Genomic DNA, 8,859 nt, shown 5'->3' with positions numbered 1-8,859 from the left:
TTAAAACATTGTGGCCTTCTGCCTTCAGTAATCATCATAGTATATTTGGAATTTTGAAGATTTAATTCGGCGGGCTTCAGCCGCTCCGCGTGCTGATCTCATATAAGTATACGATTTATCTTATTCGTAAATTTAACTGTGTATCATGTCTTTTCAAAATTGAACTTATTCTAAAACAACTGTTTGGAGGCTTTCAGCCGCGAAGTAAATTTAATTCTTTCATAAGTGTATTTGTGATCTAAATGATAATAAATTACTGTTGTCAAATGAATCCGACCGCAACTCCCTTGGCCCTTTCACCAATACTAATTACCTGTTAGCCCTGCTTGATTTAGCGGGCGTTTCACAACCATAACATCACCTCTTCCGTACACCACTCTTGACCCTACATATGACGGGACGTAGCTATCTCCAGGCAGCTGCCAAACCCAAAAACTTCCATCGGACTGCCACAAGGTACAGCGTGATTCATCGCTATAGATAACTTTTTTTACAGTCATCCACGGTCCAGTGCCGTCACTCTTTATAATGCCTCAAGCGTTACTTACACTGACTACAGAAATGTGTGGGTAATGACAAGGTTCTTTGCTATTTACCCCGCTTTTTAACCCCTTACGCGCAGTCATTGTCTTACCTGGATTGCTAGTAGTACTGCCGAACTCAAGAGTAATTCCTTCAGTTTATTTCAAGCGATGGTTTTACAACCACCCTCGGCAATGTACGACAGTCCCTGATCGTCAGTAAATCAGATATGTATGGTCTCTGTTTATTTGTGATTCTTCCTTCGCGTTTCAGCTTCAGCATCAGATCACCAACAGTCGAATTTGGCGGCCTTAGAAGGCCCATGACGGGTTTGTTACTCAGGTAACATCCAAGCTGCATCTACATCTACATGGATACTCTGAAAATCACATTTAAGTGCCTGGCAGAGGGTTCATCGAACCACCTTCACAATTCTCTATTATTCCAATATCGTATAGCGCGCGGAAAGAATGAACATTTATATCTTTCCGCACGAGCTCTGATTTCCCTTATTTTATCGTGGTGATCCTTGCTCCCTATGTAGGTCGGTGTCAACAAAATATTTTCGCATTCGCAGGAGAAAGTTGGTGATTAGAATTTCGTGAGAAGATTCCGTCCAGCCCAAATCCTGTATAATTTCTGTGACACTCTCGCCCATGTTTTGCGATAATACAAAACGTGCTGCTTTTCTTTGAACTTTTTCGATGTACACCGTCAGTCCTATCCCCACCGCGTAGCAGTATTCTAAAGTATTCGAAGTCACTGAGCTGTCTGACCGACCCACCCTGCTGTTAGCACTTCTCTGCCTTTAACACAGCAGTCCCCGCCTCCTGGCGGATCTGACTGTCGTGACATCCAGTGGTCAGTCCCGCATTCCGTAGGAACAGATAGTGTAGTTGGCTTCATTTACACTCTGACATCTAAATAACGGTGTGTTGTTTGGCATCATTTTGTTCAGAAGCGTCGAAATATGTTTCTTTCATATCAACCTCTCATAAAACTGCATCGTTTCATTTTCATGTATTCGGTTACACTAGTGGATTATATTTCATTATGTGAACTCCAGAGAATCTGCTGATGCTATGCTACGTTTGTAGAGTAGGTATGTTCGGATCCAGTCCAGACGTATGCCTTACACATTCACTAAAAAAGTTAAAAGTGCTCAGACACTAGTGATATCCAGCAAGATTGTTATTCAATTTTAACATCCTACAAAGTCTTGCGTAAATTACGACAAATGGTCCCACAGCTCTTCCTTTTCGCAACATCTGTTGCAGAATTATGTTACTGTACTAACGATAAAAATTAATGTCAAGCCTTTGTGTAAGTAACGTCCGATGGCTACATCGATTTTTCGCAGTTCCACGTCTTTGAAATTTTATTTATAGCACCTCTGGTTCATTCAACGCTGGGAAGATAATTGCTTACAAACCATGAACGATGACGCACGGGCTTAATTTCGGACAGGAATGTTCAAGAAACAGCTGCATCAATTCGATTTATTAACACCTGTCGCCAAAAAGACGGCAGCAAAAAAAAAGTCGTAAAAACACTCGACAAACAATTAACGTCAGTTTCAGGGGACACAAGCACTCAAAATTCAATGCGTCCGAACTCTAGAAGGCGTCAGTAGCTCGCACAAATAGCTTGCACGTTCTTAATCAGTCTCCGAAATATATACATAGTGATTACTTATTCAAATATATTCATTGCGAAAATTAAATTATGCGCTCACTTCCCGGGTGGTAGAGAATATTTTTTTGGTGTTAATTAAAATCACCACTTCATCGCGATTTGGCACTATGAGTTTAAATCATGCGGCAGTATCCCGGATGTGTATACTTGCATCAAGTCCACGTGAGAACACATCCTCAGTAAAATGATAACGCTTCACCTTACGCGTAAGTATATGTACCCAAGAGAGAATTGTGGAACATGTGCTCTGTTTCCGTACGATGAATCACAAACTGAACAATTCCTGCGTAAGAAACAGCACGAATTCACTAATCACCAGTTGCGTAAAACATAGATCGCTCTTTTTTTTAATGCGACCCAGATGTCGTAGACTGCGGGTTCTAAGCTTACGTCCAGTTCGTAGCCTTGCGCAAAGCCTTCATTAACTGCATACTAGCTGTAATATATTTTAATTACCTCCCCGCAACTAGTTTTTATGAGAAGATCGTCTTCAGCTGTTACGCGTATTACAAAATGAAGCCCTCCATATAATAACCCACATTATCAAAACATATCTTTTATATTCAGCAGCACGAAAGTACTATCAGCAAGGTTGTGGAGATGCAGCTGCAATTATTATCAATGCTTATTCTCTCAGTTCATTTTCATCTCCTCCATAGGTGTTCGGCGTACCATCCGTAGCTTTGAACATGGACACATGAAGAAAAGACAAAAAAAATCCCTTTCCACAATATCTACTCTTGCACAGTAATTTATTAAACACGGTGCAGATAATGACGTAGGGCTGCAGTGATAAACACAATCGATGGTCCGATGATTCCTAAGTTCTACTGCAGAATACACCAAAATACCAACGCTCATAAATCGCCGAAACGCGTTACTTCTGCCACGTAGTTTTTGTGGCAGGGAATGTTAACAGTGACACAGTTGAACCAAGTTTATCGAAATTGTTAATGTCCCGATTCGATTTAATTGTTCAAAAATGAAACTTTGGCACACACGTGATATTAATTTCGCCGACATAGTGCAGCTCTCCAGAAAGTACTTTATAAACGACCACCAATCAGACAGTCGGGGGACATGGATTCGGCGTAGCTTTACTGCCGACTGCCTCGTGTACTTCGTAAGTATTTCGTAAAAATGAGTGGATATTAATCGGTTGTATGCAAAAATGGGTAATGTCACCAACAGCCCATCGGCACATCACAAAATACATGGTCAAGTGACCATCACCTATGTTCGATGTCAATGGAAATCGAAATGAGCGTTTGGCGTCATTGACCGGGAGGCCCCTTGCGGGGCAGGTCCGGCCGCCTTGGTGCAGGTCTTATTACATTCGACGCCATATTGGGCGACCTGCGCGCCGGATGGGGATGAAATGATGATGAAGACAACACCAGTCCCTGAGCGGAGAAAAAACCCGACCCATCAGGAAATCGACCCCGACCCGTAGGACGGCAATCCGCCACGCTGACCACTCAGCTATCTGGGCGGACTTCGACGTCAATGAGCCACAACCACCGACAGACGGCAGGCCGCAAGCACTAGCAGTGAAAGATATACAAGGCGTTTCGTGAGGACGCGGAAAACAGTGCAGTAGTTCTCGTAGGGCGGAAGCGCAGCGAGTTATCTGACTTCCAATAGGCAAGGCCAAGGGTGGAAGCATTTCCAAAACGGCTAAGTTTGTGTACCGTTCGCGTGTCACCATGGGTCAAGTAAACCGTCCATGGTAAAATGGCGCTACCCTAAACCACTGCCGAGGCAATTGTGGTGCACCACGGGCGATAGATGACAGTGATGAACGACACCTGAGGAGATGTCTACGGGCGAACCAGACGTGCAACTGTTGAGCAACTGCGCGCCCAGATGAACCAAGGGGCTACCAGCAGCGTCTCCTCAGTAAACGTTCTGTGAACGTTGCTGCGTATGGCCCTCTGGAGCAGGCACCTGGTTCGTGCGCCAATGCTAACTGCTGTTCATCGGCGACGAAGTCTGGAATTTGCACGCCAATACCGCAACTGGACACCACAGCGTGGCGGCATGTGGCTTATTCAGATGAATCACGTTTCGTGCTCCATCGGACAGATGGCCAACGGCGTGTACTGTATGAAACCTCTGAAAGCAAACACCTTGCAGCCAGGAGGGCGTGTTATGGTCTGCGGAATGTTTTCATGGCAATTCCTGGGTGGTTCGATTATTCTGAAAGGTACAGTGGATCAACGCAAGTATGCATCTATCCTTGGGGACCATGTCTTCCCCTACGTGCAGTTTGTTTTTACTCGGCAGAGCAATGGGACATCTGAGACACCTCGCAGTGTACATGCGTTATTCGAAGAACATCAGTTTACTATTCTCCCCTGGGCACCAAACGCACCGATCTTAAACCCAATCGAGAATCTGGGCGGCCACATCGATCGGGCTGTTCGGGTCATGAATCTCGAACCAAAAAACCTAGCGCAGCTGGGCACGGCACAGAGGTTGACATGGGTCCACATCGTTGTTGGTACCTTCCAGAATCTGACTGACTCTCTTGCTGGATGTCTCCAGGCGGTCCGCGCTGCAAAATGTAGTTATTCAAGATTTTGACAGGTGGTCACAGTAATATGACTGGACAGTGTAAATACCAATCACTGGCAGCATTGGCTGTGAGTGTCCAGGTCCGATTCTCTGCCCAGTTCACAATATATTAGCAAATGGAAACTATTATGAGCAATAAGTCATAATTAGTCGGAATCCCTGGTATGTCTAGAGGGGCAGAAGAGGAAGAGTAACGCAACAAGCTTATTCACTGTACAAAGCTACAGGGGTTGAACAAAAATAACAGAAATACCAAAAACACATCACATTATTATGCCTAATACGATACAGAGAAGCCGTTGACATCCAAAATAGCTTCCACTCCTCTCGGAATGCACAATACAGGTACTGTATGGTTTTATAAGAAATCTTATATTATTCGTCTTGCAAAATATACACATCAAAAACAGTTTTGCATCACCCCGGTTCCGAGAGTTCCGGAACCTGTGCAGAAAATTGGAATAGTGATCAACATAAACATCATTTCCGCCCTTTTTATTGCTCATGGAAACCACACAGCGACACCTACAGAGTTGGTGGTCCAGACTGCTTTACACACCGGTACTTCTAATACCCAGTAGCACGTCCTCTTGCATTGATGCATGCCTGTATTCGTCGTGAAATACTATCCACAAGTTCATCAAGGCACTTACGCCAGATTGTTCCACTGCTCAACGGCGATTCGGTGGAGACTCCTCAGATTGGTTGATGGGTCAAGTTGTCCGTAAACAGCCATTTTCAATCCATCCCAGGCATGTTCGATAGGGTTCACGCCTGAGAACAGGCTAGCCACTGTAGTCGAGCGATGTCGTTAACCTGAAGGAAGTCATTCACTAGATGTGCATGAGGGAGACGTGCATTGTCATCTATGAAGACGAATGCATCGGCAATATGCTGCCGATATGGTTGCACTATCGGTCGGAGGATGGCAGCGACGTATCGTACAGCCGTTACGCCGCCTTCCATGGCGACCAGCGGCGTACGTCGGCCACACATAACGCCACCCCAAAACAGCAGGGAACCTCCACCTTGCTGCAGTCGCTGGACAGTGTGTCTAAGGCGTTCAGCCTGACTGGGTTGCCTCCAAACACGTCTCTGACGATTGTCTGGGTGAAGGCATATGTGACTCTCATCGTTGAAGAGAACGTGATGGCAATCCTGAGCGGTCCATTCGGCATGTTGTTGGGCCCATCTGTACCGCACTGCATCGTGTGGTTGCAAAGGTGGACCTCGCCATGGACGTCGGGAGTGAAGTTGCGCATCATGCAGTCTGTTGCGCACAGTTTGAGTCTTAACACGACGTCCTGTGGCTGCACGCAAAGCATTATTCAACATCGTGTGGTTGCTGTGAGGGTTCCTCCGAGTGATAATCCGTAGGTAGCGGTCATCTACTGCAGTAGTATCCCTTGGCGGCCTGAGCGAGGTATGTCATAGGCAGTTCCTGTCTCTGTGTATCTCCTCCATGTCCAAACAACATCGCTTTGGTTCACTCCGAGACACCAGGTCACTTCCCTTGTTGGGAGCGCTTCCTGGCAGAAAGTAACACTGCAGACCGATGGAACCGCGGTATTGACCGGCTATGAATGGTTGAACTACAGAACATACGAGCTATGTACCTCCTCCCTGGTGGAATGACTGGAACTGTTCGGCAGTCGGATCCCCTCCGTCTAATAGACGCTGCTCGTGTATGGTTGTTTACATCTTTGGGCGGGTTTAGTGACAGTTCTGAACAGTCAAAGGGATACAATATCCACAGGCAATCACTATCTTCAGGAGTTGTGGGAACCGGGGTGTGGCAAAACTTTTTTTTATGTGTGTAATAGAAATTCAGGTGACGTTGATGGAGGTGAATAGCGATCATACACCTTTCTCTCTAAAGCAGACCAAAAATTGCTCAGTACTGAAGTCTGGTGGCTATGGTGACCAGGGTAGATGCGTCAACTCATCCATGTGCTCAGAAAATAAGTTCTGGATTATATGACTTGTGTAAAGAGGACGACCATCACCACTGTGAACAAACATTGTACCAGGGGACCGACCTGGTCACCCAAACTGGTTACATAATCCTTGCTGAACAACCGTGGGGCCCGTGGAATACCATGATACGGTAAGCTAAATCATCACCAAAGCCCCACCGTGTTTCACTGATGGGACATTATCTCGACTAGAAGTTGGGAACAGTGTGCAGCAAGACTCCCCTGACCAAATGACTTTCTGCCATTGCTCCCTAGTCCAGGTTTTATGGTTTCGGCACCACGTTTACCTGTCACGGGCTTTTGGATCATTGTTGAGGAGCTTTCTAATTCCCTGTTCGTGTTGTTTTGGGTCTCATATTGTTGACGAGTGCGACATTCAGATGTGTAATGTCTTCTGTAGCTGTCGTCGTCTTATTTTTAGCCACAATACTCTTCAACGAGCGACTGTCACGATGAGTGGACGCACGCTTTCGTCCGCATTGTGACATAGCGGACAACGTTTTCCCGCTTTCCATACATGTGGCATAAAATTACGATACGCTGTCTCTCTTAAAACACCAAATACTTCTGCTGCCTTGCTTATACACTACTGGCCATTAAAATTGCTACACCACGAAGATGTGCTACAGACGCGAAATTTAACCGACAGGAAGAAGATGCTGACATATGCAAATGATTAGCTTTTCAGAGCATTCACACAAGATTGGCGCCGATGGCGACACCTACAACGTACTGACATGAGGAAAGTTTCCAGCCGATTTCTCATACACAAACATCAGTTGACCGGCGTTGCCTGGTAAGACGCTGTTGTGATGCCTCGTGTAAGGAGGAGAAATGCGTACCATCACGTTTCCGACTTTGATAAAGGTCGGATTGTAGCCTATCGCGATTGCGGTTTATCGTATCGAGACATTGCTGCTCTCTTTGGTGGAGATCCAGTGACTGTTAGCAGACTATGGAATCGGTGGGTTCAGGGGGGTAATACAGAAGCCGTGCTGGATCCCAACGGCCTCGTATCACTAACAGTCAGGATGACAGGCATCTTATCCGCATGGCTGTAACGGATCGTGCAGCCACGTTTCAATCCCTGAGTCAACAGATGGGAACGTTTTCAAGACAACAACCATCTGCACGAACAGTTCGACGACGATTGCAGCAGCATGGACTATCAGCTCGGAGACCATGGCTGCGGTTACCCTTGACGCTGCATCACAGACTGGAGCGCCTGCGATGGTGTACTCAACGACGAACCTGGTTGCACGAATGGCAAAACGTCATTTTTTTCGGATGAATCCAGGTTCTGCTTACATCATCATGATGGTCGCATCCGTATTTGGCAACATCGCGATGAACGCACATTGGAAGCGTGTATTCGACATCGCCATACTGGCGTATCACACGGCGTGATGGTATGGGGTGCCATTGGTTACACGTCTCGGTCACCTCTTGTTCGCATTGACGGCACTTTGAACAGTGGACGTTACATTTCAGGTGTGTTACGACCCGTGGCTGTACCCTTCATTCGATCCCTGCGAAACCCTACATTTCAGCAGGATAATGCACGACCGCACTTTGCAGGCCCTGTACGGGCATTTCTGGATACATAAAACGTTCGACTGCTGCCCTGGCCAGTACATTCTTCAGATCTCTCACCAACTGAAAAGTCTGGTCAATGGTGACCGAGCAACTTTCTCGTCACAATACGCTAGTCACTACTCTTGATGAACTGTGGTATCGTGCTGAAGCTGCATGGGCAGCTGTATCTGTCCACGCCATCCAAGCTCTGTTTGACTCAATGTCCAGGCGTATCAAGGCCGTTATTACGGCCAGAGGTGTTGTTCTGGGTACTGATTTCTCAGGATCTATGCACCCAAATTGCGTGAAAATGTAATCACGTGTCAGCTCTAGTGTAATATATTTGTGGAATGAATACCCATTATTCATCTGCATTGCTTCTTGGTGTAGCGATTTTAATGGCCAGTAGTGTAGAAGCACCCACCGTAAGTGTGCCGACAACATAACAACAGGGAGCACTGTTCTGACGACGAGTGAAACTCGCAACGTACTGAGCACACTGATACGTTTCTCG

This window comes from Schistocerca americana, chromosome 8 (assembly GCF_021461395.2).
Source record: "Schistocerca americana isolate TAMUIC-IGC-003095 chromosome 8, iqSchAmer2.1, whole genome shotgun sequence".
In the NCBI taxonomy this organism is placed as follows: domain Eukaryota; kingdom Metazoa; phylum Arthropoda; class Insecta; order Orthoptera; family Acrididae; genus Schistocerca; species Schistocerca americana.
Note: the sequence above shows the minus strand (reverse complement) of the source record.